Source organism: Bubalus kerabau, chromosome 1 (genome assembly GCF_029407905.1).
Source record: "Bubalus kerabau isolate K-KA32 ecotype Philippines breed swamp buffalo chromosome 1, PCC_UOA_SB_1v2, whole genome shotgun sequence".
NCBI classification, from domain to species: domain Eukaryota; kingdom Metazoa; phylum Chordata; class Mammalia; order Artiodactyla; family Bovidae; genus Bubalus; species Bubalus kerabau.
In genome coordinates, this window is record NC_073624.1 from 185,536,068 (window position 1) to 185,556,947 (window position 20,880).

Genomic DNA, 20,880 nt, shown 5'->3' on the forward strand with positions numbered 1-20,880 from the left:
AGCCCATGGGGTCTCAAAGAGTCGGACACGACTTAGTGGCTGAACGACAACAACAGTGTAATATTTTAATAGCATTCTGGAAAAAGTCATTTTGGGGGGAAATAGACACACACAAGGAAAACAAAACAAAACAAAAATACCTGGGGGGGCTATTGTGAGTTGAATTGTGTCCCCAGCAAAAGATAGGCTGAAACCCTGACCTCCATTACTCTCAGTGTAACCTGATTCAGAAATAGTCTTTGCAGACGTCATCAAGGTAAGAGGAGGTCACCCTGGAGTAGTGTATGTTTAGTTGCTCAGTCATATCTGACTCTTTGCAACCCTGTGGACTGTAGCCCGCCTGGCTCCTCTGTCCATGGGATTTCCCAGACAAGAATTGAGTGGGCCCTAAATCCAATGACCAGTGTCCTTACAAGGGAAATTTATGGACTTCTCTGGTGGTCCAGTGGTTAAGAATCTGCCTTGCAATGCAAGGGATTTGCAGGATTGATCCCTGGTTGGGGAACTAAGATTCCATACGACACAGCACAACTCAGCCCAAGAGCCACAGCTAGAGAGCCCACATGCTGCAACAAAGATCTGATGCAGCCAAGTAAAGAAATAAACAAGAGAAATCCGGACACAGAGAAACAAACACACAGAGAAGTGAGGACAGGCAGAAACTGGAGGGAAGCTCCTGCAAGCCTAGGTCAGTCGGCAGCCACCAGAAGCTAGAAAGAGGCAGGAAAAACATTCTTTCCTAGGGCCCTTGGAGGTAGCATGGCCCTGCCAACATCTTGATTCCAGACTTTGAACTTTCAGAACTGAAAGAGAACAAGTTTCTGTCTTTAAGCCATCCGGTTAGTGATACTTTGTTACTGCATCTTCAGAAAAACTACACACAGGTCTTTGGGTCTGATTGTTCTGGTGTTTTGAGTCATCTCTCCCTGGAGCAGCCAATCCTTCCTTTGCCCGTGGCCCCCTTCTCCACTCTTTCTTGGATTGACCAGCAAGTCTTTCTTTGGCAATGACTTATCAGCGTTTTTGATCTCTATCCCACAGTCTCTTCCTTCTCACCAGGCTGCAGGGCTTTTCATATCGTTTTGCAGTGGAATTGCATCGTGCTAGCACTGCTTTGTGGAGAAGGCAATGGCACCCCACTCCAGTGTTCTTGCCTGGAAAATCCCATGGATGGAGGAGCCTGGTGGGCTGCAGTCCATGGGGTCGCTAAGAGTCAGACACGGCTGAGCAACTTCACTTTCACTTTTCACTTTCATGCATTGGAGAAGGAAATGGCAACCCACTCCAGTGTTCTTGCCTGGAGAATCCCAGGGACAGGGGAGCCTGGTGGGCTGCCGTCTATGGGGTCGCACAGAGTTGGACACGACTGAAGCGGCTTAGCAGCAGCAGCATTGCTTTGTGGATTGTTTATAATATCCTGCAACCAGAGGACTGATTCCTCTGTCCTCCCCACTCTCCCCAGAGAAAGTCATGTTCCATGGGTGTAGCTCATTTCTGGGAAAAACAAAAACAAAAATCCTGGAGGTTTGGGTATCAGATTATTTCCTCTATCATCAATTTAGTAGTAAACAGCCTTCATATTGTGACAATTCTAATGTTTCTCCACAAAACTACCCTCCTGGCAGACGTGACAGCTCTAGGGATCTTCCCAAAACTGCATCCAGGAAGGTGGATGAGGGACTTCCCCGGTGTTCAGGTGGCTAAGACTCTGCACAACGAAGATCTGGCGTGCCACAGCTAAGAGCTGACACGGACAAATCAGTGCTGTTGTTGAGTTACTAAGTCTTTGTGACTCCAACCCAGGGATTGAACCCATATCTCTTGGGTCTCCTGCGTTGGCAGGTGGGTTCTTTACCACTGAGCCACCTGGGAAGCCCAACAGATACCATATGATTTCACTTATGTTTATGGAATCTAAAATATGACATGAACGTATCTATGAAACAAACACCAGATTCACAGACACAGAGAACAGACTTGTGGTTGCTGGGGGGGCAGGGTAGAAGAGGAACTGAGTGGGAATGCAGGATTTGCAGGTGCAAACTATTAAATATAGGCTGGCTGAACAACAAAGTCCTACTGTGTAGCACAGGAACCTGTATTCAATATCCTGTTGTTCAGTCGCTCAGTCGTGTCCGACCCTTTGCAGCCCCATGGACTGCAGCACCCAGGCTTCTCTGTCCTCCACTATCTCCTAGAGTTTGCTCAAACTCATGTCCGTTGAGTCGGTGATGCCATCCAACCATCTCATCCTCTGTCACCCACTTCTCCTCCTCCTGCCCTCAATCTTTCCCAGCATCAGGGTCTTTTCCAAAGAGTCAGCTCTTCACATCAGGTGACCGAAGTACTGGAGCTTCAGCTTCAGCATCAGATCTTCCAATGAATATTCAGGGTTGATATCATTATCCTATGATAAACTATATTGGAAAAGAATATATATATATATATATATATATATATATATATATGAATGAATCACAGCTGAAATTAACACAACATTATAAATCAACTATACTTCGATAAAATGAATTTAAAAAAATACGATGGGGTGTGGACATGGCAGCTCTTATCAAAGAATAGTTAATCTCCTTAATATTTAAAAAAGAGTTTCTAGGTGTATCTTACCATAAATTTTTAAAGCCTCTATAACTATAAAACAAACAAACAAAAAAAACTAAAACAAGAACATTTTTCCAGGAAAAGAATATAGAAATCTACCTTTTTTATTGGGAGGTGGTGGTCCTCTCAGTGGGGCTGGTGGGACTTTAATTCCCCTGACCAGGGAGTAAACTAGGCCCTTGGTGGTGAGAGCGGGTTGCAGAACCGCCAGGACGGTCCCTTTCTTTGTGGGGGAGGGGCAAGAGCCACCTTTTAAAAACGGAGAAGATGTTCAGCCTCACCCAAAATGATGCAAATAAGAAATACAAGGTTTTTAACCTCTCAGATTAGCAAAGTCTGATAGTGTTGCCATGGTGGAGGTCAGGGAACCACGTGGCAATGGCTATCAAATTTCTATCCTCACACATGCCCTGACTAGCAATTTTACTTCTATGAATTTGTGGTGATCTATTTAACCCTGACTCAACCTCAGCCCTGCACCAGGTTACTCATTATACCATTGCTCAGATTAGAAGCACCCTTCTTGCCCGTGGATAGGGGACTGGTTCCCTCAAAAAGAACACTGTGGAAGGGACTTCCCTGGTGGTCCAGTAGCTGGGACTCCAAGCTCCCAATGCACGGAGTCGGGGATGGGGGTGCTGAGTTCAATCCCTGGCCAGGGAACTAGATCCCACATGCCTTAACTAAGATTCAGTGCAGCCAAGTAGAGATATATATATATATATATATATATATATATATATATATATTTTTTTTTTTTTTAAAAACACAGTGGCAAAAGCTGCCCAACTCTGTGGCTTTATTAAAAACCCTTGATTTGACACTGTAAATTGAGGAATTGGATAGTGCGTAAATTATATCTCTAAAGCTATTACCAAAATAATAATAATAATAAACCAAAACACTCCTCTTTTCCAAAAAACAAAAAAGAACAAGAGATTTCTTTTTGTACTGATATCAAAGCACTCTTAAAAGTATTACATTAAAAAAAAAAACAACACAAGATTCGGGGACTTTTGTGGCAGACCAAATGATTAAGACTCTGAGCTTAATCATTTAAGGTGGCACGGGTTCTGTCTCTGTAACAAGAAATTGAAGTCAAGAGGCAGAATACAGAGGGAGAGGCAGAGAGGAAGTAAAATCAAAAGAGTCTTCAGTCTTGCAAAACGTCTTTTGGGACCTGGAAGGATTCCCCCTTGCTGCAACAAAATGGGGATTTTCAATGCACTTGCTTCACAGACAGGACTGCACAGGCTCATCTCTGGCACCAACCTGGTTGTGCAACTCCAACCAGTGAGCGTGGGGCCTTGGGAGCTGAAAGGGCCAGACTGGTGCTGGAGAGAAGCCAGGTACTCTGAGCAGCTGGGGCTTTCCTGGTGGCTCAGACAGTATATTTATCTTGCCTGCCTGCAATGTGGAAGACCTGAGTTCCATCCTTGGGTTGCGAAGATCCCCTGGAGAAGGAAATGGGAACCCACTCCAGTATTCTTGCCTGGAAAATCACATTGACAGAGATGCCTGGCAGGCTACAGTCCATGGGGTTGCAAAGAGTTGGACACAACTGAGCAATTAACACTCTCTGAGTACCTACCTTGCCCTCAGGTGAGGACACAGGCACCGAGACAGGAGGGTGCTGGGGTGGGGAAAGGGGGAGGGGAAGCAGCAGGATAAGAGAGGAGCTGGACACTGCTCTGGTGGAGGGGGCAGGGGAGAACGTGAGATCCAGAGCCCCCGAGCAGGGGAAAGCAAGGCTTCAGTCTGTCCATGCTCAGACACACACACACAGATACCTTCACAGACAGACTGACACCAGATGGACACACACACCTAAAGACACACCCAGACAAATAACCAGAGATGCACACAGACAGACAGACAGACTTCCAGACACACAGAGAAACACACAGAAACTCAGATGGACATAGAGGCACACAGACACACCCAGCAAGCCCTCTTTCTAAGTCTTTCCTGGACAAAATCCATATCTTGTCTGGCCTCTCCTCATCCCCTCTGCCCTTAATGAATGTTTATGAAGCACTGCTGTAGGCCAGGATCTGTTCTAGGTGGCAGAAGGTGGGTTTGATTAAAGAATCAAGTGGTGGGGGGCTTCCCTGGTGGCTCAGTGGTAAAGAATCCACCTGCCAATGCAGGGGACATGAGTTCGATCCCTGGTTCGGGGGAGGATCCCACATGCAACTGAGCCCATGCTCCAGAGCCAGGAGAACTGCAACTACTGAGCCCCTTGCACAGCAACTACTGAAGCCCTCACTCCCCTCAGCTAGAAAAGACCCAGCACAGCTGAAATTTTGTTGTTCAGTCGTGTCCGACTCTCTGCAACCCCATGGACTGCAGCATGCCAGGCTTCCCTGTCCTTCACAATCTCCTGGAATTCGCTCAAACTCACGTCCATTGAGTCGATGGTACCATCCAACCATCTCATCCTCTGTCACCCCCTTCTCCTCCTGCCCTCGGCAGCCAAAAAAAAGTAAATACATAAGTAGAATCATCAATAACTTAAAAAGAAAAAAAGGAATCAAGGGGACCCCATGGACAAGCAGGAAGAGTATTTCAGCAGAGGAACAGCCAGTGCAAAGTCCTCTCCTCTCCCCCATCCTCCCCACCCTATCGCCTCCCCAAGCCCTGACTCAAGCCATTTGAAATGGGGGAGAGGGTCCCTCTAGGATCCCCCCACTCCACCTAGCCTGATTATCTTCCATCCTATAGAAGAGGATCCCACGGGACTCAGAGAGGCTGTGTCACACACCCAAGGTCACACAGCATGAACATAGGCTCAGATCTGTCTGAACCGAGGGCCTCTGTCATCAGGAAGAGAAGCCCCTCACTGAGGGCAAGAACCCTGAAGGGCAAAGGCTGGGCCAGGGAGGTCAGTCAGCCAAGGGCTTGGGACACCTATCCAGTGTGAGGAACTGGAGTGAGAGTCATGAACTGGACTCTCCAGGGCACGGAGAGGCAGTGACAGACAGATACCTGTGACTTCAGTCCCTGCCCCACCAGGCCAGGGAGCAGCAGCCCCTGAGGCCACTAGCGTGGGCACCGAGTCCAAGAGAATGGGTGATGGGGACACGTAGCAGGGGGTGTGGGTCTGACCTGGGTGGGTCCTCAGACCCTGGCTGGGTTGTGGGTGCTGATTTTGAAATCGTGTCAGGATCAGAGGGGGGCGGGGTCTGACAGAGCAAGCAGGACTCTGGATGGGAGGTTGGGGCTCTGTCTGGGTCTTCTGCTACAGTAACAAATCATCAGAAATTTGGTGGCTTAAAACAATTCGCATTTACTATCTGACAGTTCTGGAAGTAGGAACCAAAATGGGTCTCACGGGGCTAAAATCAAGAGGTCAGTAGGGCTGAATTCCTTTTGGAAGTTCTAGGGGAGAATGTGTTTCCTGGCCTTTTCCAATTTCTAGAGGCTGCCTGCCTTCTTCCTCCACCTTCAAAATCAACAGATCAGCATCTTCCCATCTCTTTCCCTCTGACTCTCCTCTCTCTCTCTTATAAGGACCCTTGTGGGCATTCCCTGTTGGTTCTTCAGTGTTAGGGACTCTGAGATTCCACTGTGGGTGGTGCAGGTTTAATCCCTGGTCAGGGAAACAAGATCCAATGTGCCGCACAGTGAGAAGGGCATGGCAACCCACTCCAGTATTGTTGCCTGGAGAATCCCCATGCTATCCTGGTGGGCTACAGTTCTTGGGGTTGCCGAGTCGGACACGACTGAGCGACTAACCACAACCACCACATGCCATACAGTGCAACCAAAAAAAAAGGAATACTAATAATGACCCTTGTGATGTTGTTGGATAATCCCCCCATCTCCAGATCCTTAACTTAATCAGCCATGCAAAGTCCCTTTTGCCTTGTAAGGTCACATATTCACAGGTTCCAGGGGTTAGGATGTGTGGGCATCCTTTTATTCCGTCTAGCACAGGGCTCATTGTCCAGGGTCTAGAGTCCAGCCTCCAGGCCTGGCCATGATGACCTCCAGGGTCTGGAAAAGCCCACTGGGACCAGCCATCTGATGGCGGGTGGGGGCACAAAAGGGACAAAGAAGCCCTCAGTTTATTACCTGGATCAGGTTTATGAGCCTCCCCAATCCTACCTTCCTGTCCCACCCTCAAGTACAGAGGGTGTGAAAGTCTGGAATGAAGGAGGCAAGGAGCTTCCCAAATCTCCCTAGGGTCCCCCTTCCCACAACCCAGACACCCTGCATTGGACCCACCAACTTAGAAATGACTCCATCCCCCTACTCTTACCACCCAGGACCTGGCCTCCTCTGATTCCCCCATACCCTGGCGATTTTACTGCTAAATCCGTCTGGAGTTCCTCTCTTCACTCCTGTCTACAATTCCCAGACCAGACCCCAGCTGCTCCTGCTGCTGTCCCATTTTAAATCTGATTGTATCTAACTTCAAATCTGACTGTGCCTCTCCCCAGAGAACCCTGGAGGGCCTTTAGTGACTGGTCCAGCCCTGTCCTCTCCTCCCTCACCATTGGGCCCTAATTCAGCTGAATCCCCCTGGTTACAGATGTCACCTCTTCCAGGAAGCCTGCCCTGAACACTGCATGCTCACAGCTGGAGTGGGGAGTGGGTGGTCACAGAAGGGCAGGGAGTAGTGGAGAAGTGGCCCATGTGCAGAAGGTCCAGCTTGCATCTCTTTTTGCCAGGTGGAGCCCTTCTTCCCGCCTCCCCACCTCTGCCCAGAAATCTCTCCCTGACCCCAGCCCACCCAAATCCTCTTTTGAGGACCTCCCCTCTACACCTCCAGGAACCTGCTGCTCCTCCTCTGGGGCCTGGACTGCCCCTATTCTACCAGGTCTCTGGGGTCATTATTAATCCAAATGGCTCTCATGTTCTGCACACCCCCAGGTGCAAGGTACCGTGGACATGACTAAGCGACTGAAAAACAAAATTTTCACAATGCTGAGAAAAGAGTCTTTATTGTTTGACTTTTCCTCGTGTGCAAAGGAGCTCTTGGGCTTTCCTGGAAGCTCAGCAGTAAAGAATCTGCCTGCCATTGCAGGAGACAAGGGTTGGAACCCTGGGTAGGGAAGATCCCTTGGAGAAGGAAATGGGAACCCACTTCAGTTTTCTTGCCTGGGAAATCCCATGGACAGAGGAGCCTGGTGGGCTACATACAGTTCATGGGGTCACAAAAGAGTTGGACAAGATTGAGTGGCTAAACAATAAAAGAGCTCTTGGAGGAAGGGGAGAGAATAAAAGGGCAAATATGGATGGTGGGGCAGAGGGGAAAGGGGGCTCTGAGGACTAGACTGAGAGCTGAAGAAGAAGAATGCACACATTTGGGACAATAAGGGACAGCCCAGCAGAGGGAACAGAAGGTGCTCTGTTCAACCATGCTTGCAACAGATATCTGGCTCTGCTGTCCTCCTCCTTTGTGTGTGTGGAAATCAATCTCAGAAGATGTGAAGCAACTTGCCTAGGGCCCCACTGTCAAAATAACCTGGGGTTCACCCATCTCGCCCCGGGTCTGCTACAGGGAGCGATTTATTGTTCAAAGGTGAGCCACTTGCCCAGACGTCGTGGGGTTGGCCGGTGGTTCTGGAACCCTCTTCCCTTCAAACTGGCGACAGCTGGACTGCAAGTCTATTAGACGCTGCCCAGGTGCTCACAGACTACCTCTGCACCATGCGGGATTGCCCAGCATTCATGGCTTGCCCTGGCTCTCTGCCCCTGTGAGCCGGGGGGTCACCTTCTGTTCCTCCCTACAAGAGGGAGCCTGGGGTTTCTCCGCCACCAACACTGTCCTACCTCCCCGCCTTTATCTTCCCAGCTCTGCCGCCTATCTCTACACCCCACTGAACCACAGACTCACCCACCTGCCCTATAGGCCTCCCAGCTCGCAGGGGGGTTCCTTGGCTTCCCAACTCCGCAGTCGGTCCCATGAACCAAAAATTGGACCAGCTCGGCCTGAGAGCTGGGACAGGTCACCAGACCTTGGGGGCACTGGGGGTGGCCTCCGAGGTCTGAGGTGGTGAGTCGGGGGGCCTTCTGCACAACACCCAGCGGTGCACTCAGGCGGGTCCAGGAGCGCATGGTGTGTCGGCAGATATACGGATGGATCAGAGCCGGGCCAGCAAAGAGGACCCCGGAGGGCGCTGGAGAGGACTTGCAGAGAACGGAAGAGAAATGGGGGCAGGACTGAGGGCGCAGCAGATGGGAGTAGGTTCAAAGGAAAGAGCTACAGCACAGCGAAGAAACCTGTGGTGGGGTTCAGGCTAAACAGCGCCGCGGGGCGGGGCGGGGCGGGGTGGGACTGGAGGTGGGGCCTCTTATGCGGGGCGGGGGTCTAGGAAGCGGCCTTGTCGCACAGAGGGGCCCGAGCGCTTCTAGGACCCCGAGCCTCGAAGGACTCAGCCCGGCCCCGCCCCGGCCCCGCCCCCGATCCCGCCCAGCGCTGCCCCCAAAGCCTGCTTCCCGGCCCCCTGCAGAGGCGGTGCCTGGAGCAGAGTCCGGGTGCCTGGTGCCGGCTGCGCGCGTCTCCTCCTCCGCATCTGCGCCAGGCTAGCTGTCCGCCACCCACCCCACCGCCGGCCCCTGGTGCTCCCGGCCGCCTGCGCCCCCCAGGTAAGTGAGACCCCAGCGCTCCGAACGCGGCCCGGAAAGCCACCCTAGCAGCGAGCTCCGGCCTTGCCTCCACGGCTATGGCGTCCGCGGGGGTCCCCAGACACAGCCGCTGTCCCCCATCGCCTCGTCCGGGACGGCCTCCCGGGGCTTACCGTCTGGTCCCAGGCCCCGGCCGCCTCCCTGAGAGAGCCCCGCTCCCCCGAGGGCCGGGACGCAGCGAGCGCAGGAGGACGCGGCGGCTGCGTAACGGGCGGGCGGGAGTGGGGACGAGCCTAGCGTGGCGGGGGCGGGGGTCGTGGGGAGTCCGGAATGTGTGAACGAGAGGAGCGCGATGCGGGGGTCTGTCGGTCGGTCACCAGAGAATCTCTACCTGCTGGGGATGCAGCCGGGGCCCTAGCCTCAGAGCCCGCAGCCCGGCCGCGTAGACTGCTAGGACCTGCGTAAACAGACACGGATTATGCCAGTCCATGCACAGTGCGGAGAAGACCACACCTCTAGGAGATGGGCTAGGGTCACGGAGGAATTCTCGGAAAAGGTGTCAGCCGGGCCTGAGAGAACCAGACAGCGAGGGGGTTTTAGGCCCAGAAAACAGCAAAAGATTATGAGGCAGGGCCCAAATTGGCATGTCTGCAGAGCGGAAAAGAGGCGAGTGTGGCTCAAGTTCAGTGAGCCGGGTATCAGGTGCGAAGACTTTGGCCTCGGGCCACGAAGATAACGAGCAGTGTGTGGATTCCGTTCTCAGGTCTGTGGGGACCACGGAGGCTTAGGACAAAGTGAGTGACCGGGTCCAGCTGTGTCTTAAAAAGATCCAGCAGCTACTCTGCCCCCAAAAAAGAGATGGGAGGAGGAGACTGTTGGTTTGGACCCGACAGGAAGGGGGAGATGGAAAGTGGGCGGTTTGGGGTTCTTCTTTGGCAGAGGGACTTCGCCTGCATTCCCTGCCTGCTCAGAAGTGGGGCAGAAGAAAGGTGCATGGAAGAGATTTCTGGTGTGGGCAGCTGGGAGTGTGGAAGGATGGGGAAACCAAGGGAGAAACAGGTCAGGGGTGTGAGGCTGTTGTGACTCAGACTGATTTGAAAAACCTGAGATGCCACCCGAGGGGGGACGTCCTGAAGACACCACTGGGAACCCAGGCCAGGTCCAAGGCATCTGAGTGCAAGGCGGCAGCCTGGATCTGTCGTGTGGGGCCACTTGAAATAGAAATTCTGGAGTGTAGAGGTGTCTTTGAAGCCCCCAGAGTCCCCAGCCTCAACTCAGCCCCCTTCCAGGAGCGTGTGTATGTGCTCTGTTGTGTCTGACTCTGCCACCCCATGGACCATAGCTCGCCAGGCTCCTCTGTTCATGGAATTTTCCAGGCAATAATACTGGAGTGGGTTGTCATTCCCTTCTCCATGGAATCTTCCCGACCCAGGAATTGAACCCATGTGTCCTGCCTTGGCAGGTGGATTCTTTACCACTGAGCCACATGGGAAGCCCCTTCCAGGAGCAGCTGCTATGAATAAACTTGGCAGTGATGGGAGTTCCTGGAACCTCACTCAGCATACCTGGGTCCCCGAGGCCCCAGCCAGGCTGCAGGGAGGAGGCAGTCGGAACCTTCCTTGCCTGGCCTTCCCACTCACCTATTTCCAGCTGGGAGGGAGCCCTGGTCATTGCATTGGCCCTGGGGCCCTAGAGAAAGTTTTCCCGGCTTCAGTTTGCCCATCTATAAAATGGGTCCATAGTACCTGTATCTGGGAATGATGTTCCAATCAAAGGCAGCCTCAGCTAAGAAATAAAAAGGGGTTTGGCTAATCCCAGGGGCAGCCTTATGCCTCGACTGCAGCCCTGGTGGGAGTTCAGGGCCCACTGAGTCTCCATTTCTTGCTCTGAGAAATGGGAAGAACTCATAAGCGCGTCCACCTCCAGAACCCACAGGCGTCAACAGATCAAGTGAGTCAGGCATGCAAAGTGTTTGGTTGGCCCAGCGCCCAGCGCGAAGTGCTCACTGGGCACAGAAACTGCTGTCATGATTGTAGTTGGCCGTGGGGAGCGGGCCAGTCCTCCCACCCACCTGGGACTCCCACAGGAAGGCAGGTGCTGGGGGGGCATGCTCCTGTCTTATCTGGGCACTGCAGGCTGTCCCCTCTCTTGCTGCTGGAAGCTGCCTCCGAGCTCATCCTGCCAGTTTGAATGCAGTGCTCCCAGGCTAGTGACTTCGCCTCTGGTTCAATTTCTTCACCTGTAAAATTGAGAATAATAGCAGTCATCACCTCAGAGGTGAGCGCAATGCCCATCTGGTAATAATAACCACCTGGTAAAGCAGAGTGGATGCCTTGGGGGGTGGGGGAGGCAGAAGGAGGAGCCCAGAGAAGTGACCTGACTCAGCCTCGGGAGGGGTCAGGAGTCAGGCTTCTTGTTGGAGGTGACCATTGGCCTGGTTACTAAAGGTTGTTAAGAGTTCATGGGCAGGACTTCCTTGCAGGTCCAGTTGTTAAGAGTCTGCCTGCCAATGCAGGGGATGTGGACTCGATCTCTCTTCAGGGAGGAGTCCATGTGCTGTGGGGCAACTAGGCCCATGCACCACAGCAGTGGAGCCCATACTGCAGAGCTGTGACTACTGAAGCCTGCGCCATAAAGTCCGCAGCAAGAGGAGCCACTGCAATGAGAAGCCCGCGTGCCACGACTAGAGAAAGCCTGTGCACAGCAACAGAGACCCAGCACAGCCAAAAATAAGCAAACAAATAAAAACTTTTAATTAAAACAGTAGAGTTCACGGGCAGAGAGACCAGTGAAGAGAGATGTGGAGGGGAGTCACCTTGGGTAAATGGGAGAAGCTGGGGGCATGGAGCCAGGAAAATCAGCATGAGAGAGACTGCGCTGGTCCAGACCATGATGAAGCTGGACCAGGTGGAGGTGTGGTTGAGTGAGAAGTGAGTAGATCCTGGATAGACTTGAAGTTGGACTTCCCCAGTGGCTCAGCGGTAAAGAATCCGCCTGCAAAGCAGGAGACACAGGAGATGCGGGTTTGATCCCTGGATCGGGAAGATCCCCTAGAGAAGGGAATGGCAACCCACTCCAGTATTCTTGCTTGGGGAATCCCCATGGACAGAGGAGCCTGGCAGGCTATGGCCCATAGTGTCGAAAAGAGGTGGATGTGACCGAAGCAATGCATGCACACCTTTGTCAGTATGATTCTGTCACACCGGGTCTCCACCCTGAAACAGCAGGAGTGCAGCCCTCTCCCCACATCCTCCTAGGCTTCCCAAATCATATGTGGCTTCAGGGCCCCGTGAGTATGTCTGGGGAGGGGGTCAAGCCCCTGCCAGCCAGCCCCTGGGGATCCCCTTCTACCTTGTGCTGGTCCCCAGTTCCCACCCGCCCCGTCTGTCATTGATTCATTCAGTACGTGCTGATGAAGCGTGCGTGGTGGGAGGCAGTGGGGGCTAACAGGGAACAAAATGAAGCTTCTTTGCCACCCGCCCCCCACCACCAGCTCATGGGTGGAGCGGATGTTCTGGGAAGGGGGCCAGAGAAACCTGAAGGATGAGAAGGAGCCGGCCAGGTGGACATCTGGAGGAAGGGCATTTCAGGCAGCGGGACCAGCACATGCAAAGATCCTGAGGCAGGACCCAGCCCGGCATGTTAGAGGTTTAGCAAAGAGGCCCGTGTGGCTGGAACAACATGAGCCAGGGGGAGAGTGTCAGATGAAAAGACTGAGGGTCCTTAGGGCCCCTCAACCCAACAGCTGCAGACCCTGGGTGGGTCCCTGCTCAAGGGGGAGTGAGGTTGCTGGGCCCACTGCTGTGCAATCTGCTTTGGCGTGTTGTTCCCTGTGTGGAGAGGACAGTGTGCCCCAAAGGTGGAGGAGGCTGGGGGGAGGAAGGAGGAGAAGGCCAGCCCTTTCCTGGTGGGCAGTGCTGATGCTGGGAAGGATTGAAGCAAGAAGAGAAGGGGGTGACAGAGGATGAGATGGTTGGATGGCATCACCGACTCGATGGACATGAGTTTGAGCAAACTCTGCGAGACAGTGAGGCACAGGAAAGCCTGGCGTGCTGCAGTCCATGGGGTCGCAGAGTCGGATACAGCTGAGCTACTGAACAAGAACAAAGCTTCTCCCCTTCCTGCTGCACATGCTGGGGCCTCTGATGACCTGGGAGGCTTCCTGGAAGGGCTGGAGGGAGTGGAAGGAAGGAACAAGGGGGAGGGCGCTAATGGAGGCAGAGAAGGGGACCAGGGAGGAAGAGGAGGACGCAGAGCCCAGAGCTGGGTGTTGGGGCAGCATGTTCACAGGGAGGTGACAGGAGATGGCAGGCAGGGGCCGGTTGAGCCTTGAGGACGAGCTGCAAAAACCCATGCAGGTGTATTTTGAGGGTGGCCCCTCCCCCAGCCCACAGTCACTCCCTTTCTAGGTGTAGGAGAAAGGGTTTGGCGTCCCGCCCTAAACCCCCTGTAAACCTGGTCAGCTGCACCTGTTCACCCTTCCCACCCTCACCATTCACCCGGCTGTGCACCAACCCCTCCAGTTTCAGACACTCAGTGGTTGTGGTGCATGGGCTTAGTTGCCCTCTGCAAGTGGGCCCTTAGTTCCCTGACCAGGGATCGAACCCTGAGGTCACAAAGAGTTGGACACGACTAAGCATGCATGCATGCATGAACACAGGCCTGCAGACCTGTCAGGGGGCCAGAGGAGCCAAGGGTTGAGACAGAGGCAAACCGCAAGCTTTGGAGAAAAAAAGCCAGCCTGGACAGATCTGCTGTTGCATTGCAAGGCAAATTTTTAACCACTGGCCCACCAGGGAAGTCCCTGAAGACAGGCTTAGGTTTCAATGAATCCCAACTCTCCACTTCCTACCCGTCCCCTCCCCTGTGCCTCAGTTTCCCCAGCTGCAAAATGGAGATGACAGAAACACCGGGCACCAGCCACAGCTTCCTGGGGGCCTGACCAGGGAGTGGAAGGAGTTGGGGGCAAATTAGACCCTGGGGCGGGACACTTAGGACTTTCCTGTGTATTCCTAGAATTTTTCAGAAATGTGTGAAGAATGAGGGGAGGGGGGGCTACTTTACTTCTGGTAGCCCAGTCTCTCTTAAAGGTAATATGTGTGTGTGTGTGTGTGTATATATATATATTTTTTTTTCCCCCCTCTTCGTAGGTTTTGAATCTTTCATTTTAGGATAAAAAAAATTTTTGGAACCCATTCTTCAGGACAAATGCCACAACCCTTTAGGATGTATGTGATCAGTATGTTACCTTCCAAATGGCTAATTTCTGGCGTCCAAGTCCAGTTTCCCCTCTTCTGCTGAGTGTCAAGTTTTCTCTTGTCCTAGAGGCTTCTCTGGGCTGCAGTTTTTGTTTTTAGAGTTTTATTTTATTTTGAGGTGGACCATTTTAAAAAATCTTCATTGAATTTATTACAATATTGTTTCTGTTTTATATTTTGTTTTTTTGGCCTTGAGGCATGTGGGATCTTAGTTTCCTGACCCAGGGTGAAACCCACAACCCCTGCATTGGAAGGCAAAGTCTTAACCACTGGACTATCAGGGAAGACCCTGGGCTATAGATTTTAAGGCTATTCTTAAAGGAGGTATCAGGCTGTACTCCAGTACCTGCTTCCTCTGATGTCGTTCTCACTGGCAAAGTAGTAACTCTGAATGTTGAAACTGTCACCTTTTCTACACAACCAAATTCGCATGACTCCACACACGTGTTGAGGTTTTATAGAATAAGATGCATTCATTTGATCTAAGATCCTGGCTTCCCAGGTGGCACTAGTGGGAAAAAACCCACCTGCCAATGCAGGAGACATAAGTAACGCCGGCTTGATCCCTGGGTCAGGAAGATTCCCCTGAAGGAGAGCAGGCAACTCACTCCAGTATTCTTGCCTGGAGAATCCCGTGGACAGGAGAGCTTGGTGGGCTACAGTCCATGGGGTCACATAGAGTCAGACACGGCTGAAGCGACTTAGCACGCACACACACGAAGAGCCCTCAGAGAAAGCCTGAGTTGTGGGTCCTGGGTTTGCTGAGGTTGACTCCGAGGTTAAGGATTTTCAGAAGCTTTTCCAGGGGTACAGCTATGGACTATAGTCTTTGTGCTTGAGTTGATAAAATCAGGAAGATGCTTGCAATGATGTCTACAAACCAAATAGCTGCAGACGCTTGCCTGTTTCAACCCGTTTCAACCAGTGACACTATTCAGTCAAGGCTCTGAGTGAAATTAACCGACTGAAATTTTAAAACTCGATGAAAAGGTCATGACTTCAGACCTTGGGAAGTCCAAAAAGCACACAAGGCATCTGCATACCAGCCTTGCTCAAACATTACCGAGAAATAGGTCAAAAAATAGTGAGAAACCATCACTGTATGGACATTTGCAGCCACAGCTTTCTTCAGAGCAGTCCTTTTTTGTTATCATTTTATTCATTTCTGGCTGTGCTGAGTCTTCGTTGCTGCACGGGCTTTTCTCTAGTTGCAGCGAGCGGAGACTACCCTTCTTGCAGTGCGCAGCCTTCTTATTGAGGTGGCTTCTCTTGATGGGAAAGGTGGGCTCAAGGTCCCTCGGGCTTCAGTAGCTGTGGCTCAGGGGCTCTAAATCACAGGCTCTGTAGTTGTGGTGCACGGGCTTCATTGTTCTGCGGCATGTGGTATCTTCCTGGACCAGGGATCGAACCTGTGTCTCCTGCATTGGCAGGCGAACTTTTTAGGAGGGCATGGCAACCCACTCCAGTATTCTTGCCTGGAAAATCCCATGGACAGAGGAGCCTGGTGAGCTACAGTCCATGGGGTTGCAAAGAGTCAGACACGACCGAGCAACTTAGCACACACGTGCTGCATTACAGCCATGTTTCTGAGTTTGAACAGACCTCAGGAATCGTGGCCATGGACTCCAGGCTGAGAAGCATGGGGTCTCGTGGCTGAAGGAGGTCGGCGGGGTAGCGGGGGCCAGGCCAGAGCCAGATCATATAGACCTTGGTGATAACCCCAGGCACGAAGGAAAGGTTGACTTCCCACCCCAAGCAGCCCCAGTCTCCAGTGTGGGGGAAGGCTTTTAGAGTGAGACTCTTTGGGACTGCTGTGGGGTGGATGGGGAAGAGGAACTCTTGTAACAGAAACACCCCTGGGTCTTCAAGGGCCCACACACAGACTCCCCCTGGGGACTCTTCCCTTGGCTTTGGAACCTCCACCCACCCAGAGGGTGAGCCTTCTCACACAAGCCCAGCTTGGCTCCCCACCCTTACCTGGGAGAGCGGGTAGGTAGGCAGTGGGGTAATGATTCTATCACTGAAGGCACTGCTAGCCTGGGGCCACCCAGCAAGAGTGGATCTGCCCAGGCTGGTTTTTTCCTCCGAACTCACAGTTTGCCTCTGTCTCAACCCTTGGTTCCCTTGGGACCCTGACAGCGCTGCAGGCCTGTGTTCATGCATGCGTGCTCAGTTGTGTCCAACTCTTTGTGACCCTGTGGACTGTAGCCCTCCAGGCTCTTCTGTCCATGGGATTTTCCAGGCAAGAATACTGGAGTGGGTATCCATGTCCTCCTGGATCGGGGGATCGAACCTGGGTTGCCTGCATTGGCAGGTGGATTCTTTACCACTGAGCTACCTGGGAAGCCCTCCTTTAGGTTACTCGCTTTAATGCTGTTACCAGAAAAGCAGCATTCCATTTCACTTCTCCTTGCTTCTGTTCCCTGTTGTAGAATACTTTAGAAACAACATCTACTAATTGAGAAGGGTTCAATTCAAATACACTGCCAGGGTCCTCTGTCCTTGGGATTCTCCAGACCAGAATACTGGAGTGGGTGGCCACGTCCTTCTCCAGGGGATCTTCCCAACCCAGGGATTGAACCTGGGTCTCCCGCATTGCAGGCGGATTTCTTTACTGTCTGAACTACCAAACTACCAGGGAAGCCCATACACCATCTAATTTCTGTAATGTTTTAATCTCTGGGGCACTTCGCCTGATGCAGGTCATCTGAGGTCCCAAGGACAGCCCACGTGACAGGACTATTCACAGGAGAATCACCCCCCTTCTGGGAACATCGAGGCCCAAGGCTCCTGTTGCTGCTGCTGTGTCGTTAAGGCCCAGGTGACAACATTTGCCAACTTCTGCTTGAATGCTTGAACCAGGAGGGCTCAGACCTGGGCTGGCAGGCTCCCTAGAGTTCAGTACCTGCCAGGACCAGATGTCATCCTACTTACCTTGTGTTTGTTTTATGGCCACTGTCTGCTTATGAGGCTGACACTGGCTCTTTTTTCCTCTCCCATTAAAATGTATTATGATATTGCATACAGTTCCCTGTGCTATCCAGTAGGTCCTTGTCATTTATCTGTATATAGTAGTTTGATTCTGCTAATCTCAAACTCCTCATTGATTCCTCCCCTCAGCCTTTTCCCATTTGGGAACTGTAAATTTGTTTTCTATGTCTGGGAGTCTGTTTCTGTTTTGTGAATAAGTTCATTTGTATCCTTGTTTTAGAGTCCACATGTAAGTGATATATGGTATTTGTCTTTGACTGACTTCATTTAATATGATATCTAAGGTCCCTCCATGTGACTGCAAATGGCATTATTTCATTCTCTTTATGGCTGAGTAATATTCCATTGTTAATATGCACCACATCATCTTTATCCATTCCTCTACTGATGGACTTCTAGGTTGCTTCCATGTCTTGTTTGCAAATGGTGCTGCTGTGAACACTGGGATGTGTGTATCTTTTCAAATTAAAGTTTTCATATTTTCTGGGTACATGCCCAGAAGTGGGATTGCTGAATCATATGGGAGCTCTATTTTTAGTTTTTTCAGGAACCTCCATACTATTCTCCATAGGGGCTACACCAATTTACATTCCTATCAACAGTGTACAAGGGTTCCATTTTCTCCACACCCTCTCCAGTGCTGGCTTTTCTCTTTCGGGGAAGGAAATGTGGATGGAGGGAGGCAGCCTGGGGAAAACCAGAGGCAGGGGACTTCCCTGGTGGTCCAGTGACTAAGATTCTGAACTCTCAATGCAGGGGGATCAGGGTTTGATCCCTGGTCAGGGAACTAGATTCCTCATGTGGAAACTAAGACCTGGTGCAACCAAATAAATAAATACAAATAAATATTGATAACATGTTTAAAAAGAAAAGTAATACCAGAGGCAGAGAGATCAAGGTGGAGGTAACCACGAGAATTGAGATCAGAGAAGGGTCCTTGGTAATGGGAATTGAGTGGAGAAGAACTCGCTTGATTGTTACGGGAGAGACAGATGCAATTGCAGGACCTGGAGAGTAGCTGAGTGTCTGGGGTGGTGGGGGGCGGGGGTGATGAGGAAGGGTCTGAGATGACTCTCAGATTCTTGTCCCCAAAGACTGGGTACATGGTGGGATGATGGCCAAGAAGCACACTTACAGTGGAGGACGAGTTGAGTGAGATATATCTGGGCAAGGCATAGCCAGGTGCTGTTGGGTTAACCATTTTGGCATTGGGAGAGAAACCTGGAAACTGCAGGAATCTGGAAAACCAAAGCACAGGCTCACTGATAGTGGGGGTGAGGTTTCCCAGGGAGAAAAGCTGGTGTGAGAGGGTTCAGGACTGGCCTCATTTAGGGTCATAGGGGAAGAAAAACGGCTTGGATTAGATTAGCCAGGATGCCGTGGTTCTTGGAAGGAGAGACAGACAAAGGGAGCAGATAGACCACTAGGAAGAATTGATGCTTTTGAATTGTGGTGCTGGAGAAGACTCTTGAGAGTCCCTTGGACAGCAAGGAGATCAAACCAGTTAATCCTAAAGGAAATCAGTCCAGAATATTCATTGGAAGGACTGAAGCTGAAGCTCCAATACTTTGGCCACCTGACGCAAAGAGCCAACTCATTGGAAAAGACCCTGATGCTGGGAAGAATTGAGGGCAGCAGGAGAAAGGGACGACAGAGGATGAGATAGGTGGATAGCATCACTGACTCAATGGACATGAGTTTGAGCAAACTCTGGGAGATAGAGAAGGATAGGGGAAGCCTAGCGTGCTGCAGTCCATGGGGTCTCAGAGGGCCGGACATGACTTAACAACAAGAACACACACTAGGAGGTCAGGAATCCACAGACAGAACTGACCACTGGAGTTGGTGTGGGCCAGGGGGTAGTCACTGAGGATCCAGGCAAAGCCCAGAGTAGATGGGGTGAAGTGTAGGCATAAAGGCAGCAGGTCCTGTTTTCCAAGAATGCAGGGGCTGATGTTCCGTGAGCCCATGTCCATCTAGAACACCGGGTGGTACGGGGCTGAGCTCCCATGCAGCCTGGTCAGTTACCAGCTATGTGGCCCTGGGTAGATAAGTCAGTTCATCTGTGACAGGAGAACAGTAACTGCCTTTAGGATGGTGCATTTTATGTTAGGTGAATTGTGCAATTAAAAAAAAAAGATTAAGTCACCTTGAAATACACCTCTTGTAAAAATCAGTGACTCACAAAATAAGTGGACCAGCTTCCCCCATCTCCCACCTTCCTGATAGAATACCTCTCCGGAGTGTGGACGATATCCTTTAGAGCACTCCAATTGCACATGTGTTGGATCTTTTGATGTTGTCCCAAGGTCACTGAGACTGTATATTTTTTTAAATTGTGGTAAAATGTATGCAAGCTAAACATTTTACCATTTTAACCATTTTTAATTGCATGACTTGGTAGCATTAAGTACATTAACAATATTGTCCAGCCACCACTGTCCATTTCTAGATACACATTTTTATTCAATCTTTAGTTTTTTCTTTTCTCTTCTTCTGTTCAGTATTTGTTATTATCAGTCTCCAAATTAGTTAGCTGTCTTTTCTACCATCTCCAATCTGCTATCAAGCCCACAGTGGGGGGGAGAAAAACACCAAAAAACTTTTTTTGGCTTTTTTTCTGGATACATAATGCTTTCTTTTTCTTCTTGTACAATGTATATTGTATTTTATCTATTTTTAAAGGTATAGTTGATGTACCGTATTATATGTTTCAATGTTATATGAATCACAGTATAGTAATTCACAATTTATAAAGGTTGTATTCCATTTGTTATCATAAAATATTTACTATATTCCCTGTGTTGTACAATATGTCCTTGTAGCTTATTTATTTTATATATAGTAGCTTGTACCTCTTCATTTCCTACCCTTCTCTTGCCCCTCCCTCTTCTCTCTTCCTACCAGTAACCACTAGTTTGTGGGTCTGTTTCTTTTGTGCTATATTCACCCGCTTGTTTTATTTTTTAGATTTCACATATAAGTGATATCATACAGTATTTGTCTTTCTCTGTCTGACTTATTTCACTAAGCATAATACCCTCCAAGTCCATCCATGTTGTTGCAAATTGCAAAATTTCATTCTTTTTATGGCTGAGTCCACAGTCAATTTTTCTATTTTTCTATTTCAAATATTGTATTTTTCAGTTTTAGAATCTCCATTTGGTGCATTTTTTTTTTTAATAATTTCTGCTTCCCTACTGAGGTTTTTGTTGTTGTTCATTCATTAGGAGGTACTTTTCCTTTACATCCTTGAATATATTTATAATAGCCACTTCAAAGTCCTTATCTGCTCATTCCAACATCTGGGTCATCTCAAGGTCGGTCCTCAGTAATTTCCGTCTTTCTTGGGCATAGGTCATGTGTTCCTGTTTCTTCACATGTCAAGTAATTTTGGATTGTATTCTGGACATTATGAAAGATACCTTGTAGACAC

The 20,880-nt window shown here is 50.5% G+C and overlaps 3 protein-coding genes across 4 annotated transcripts in view; 2 read left to right on the forward strand and 1 right to left on the reverse strand.

The window, feature by feature from the left end:
- The window catches only part of TIMM44 (translocase of inner mitochondrial membrane 44), a 369,417-nt gene that overhangs the window by 212,494 nt on the left and 136,043 nt on the right, over window positions 1-20,880 (reverse strand). The gene's annotated exons all lie outside the window — the stretch shown is intronic.
- Window positions 1-20,880, forward strand: part of RPS28 (ribosomal protein S28) — a 239,358-nt gene that overhangs the window by 158,298 nt on the left and 60,180 nt on the right. The gene's annotated exons all lie outside the window — the stretch shown is intronic.
- CERS4 (ceramide synthase 4) overlaps window positions 9,021-20,880 on the forward strand; it is a 35,136-nt gene continuing 23,276 nt past the window's right edge. The window contains exons 1-2 of one of the 2 annotated variants that reach the window (XM_055545788.1): window positions 9,021-9,216; window positions 17,156-17,274. The gene's annotated coding sequence lies outside the window, so the exon portion shown is untranslated. The remainder of the gene's footprint in view (window positions 9,217-17,155; window positions 17,275-20,880) is intronic. The other variant, XM_055545789.1, reaches the window with a different exon arrangement.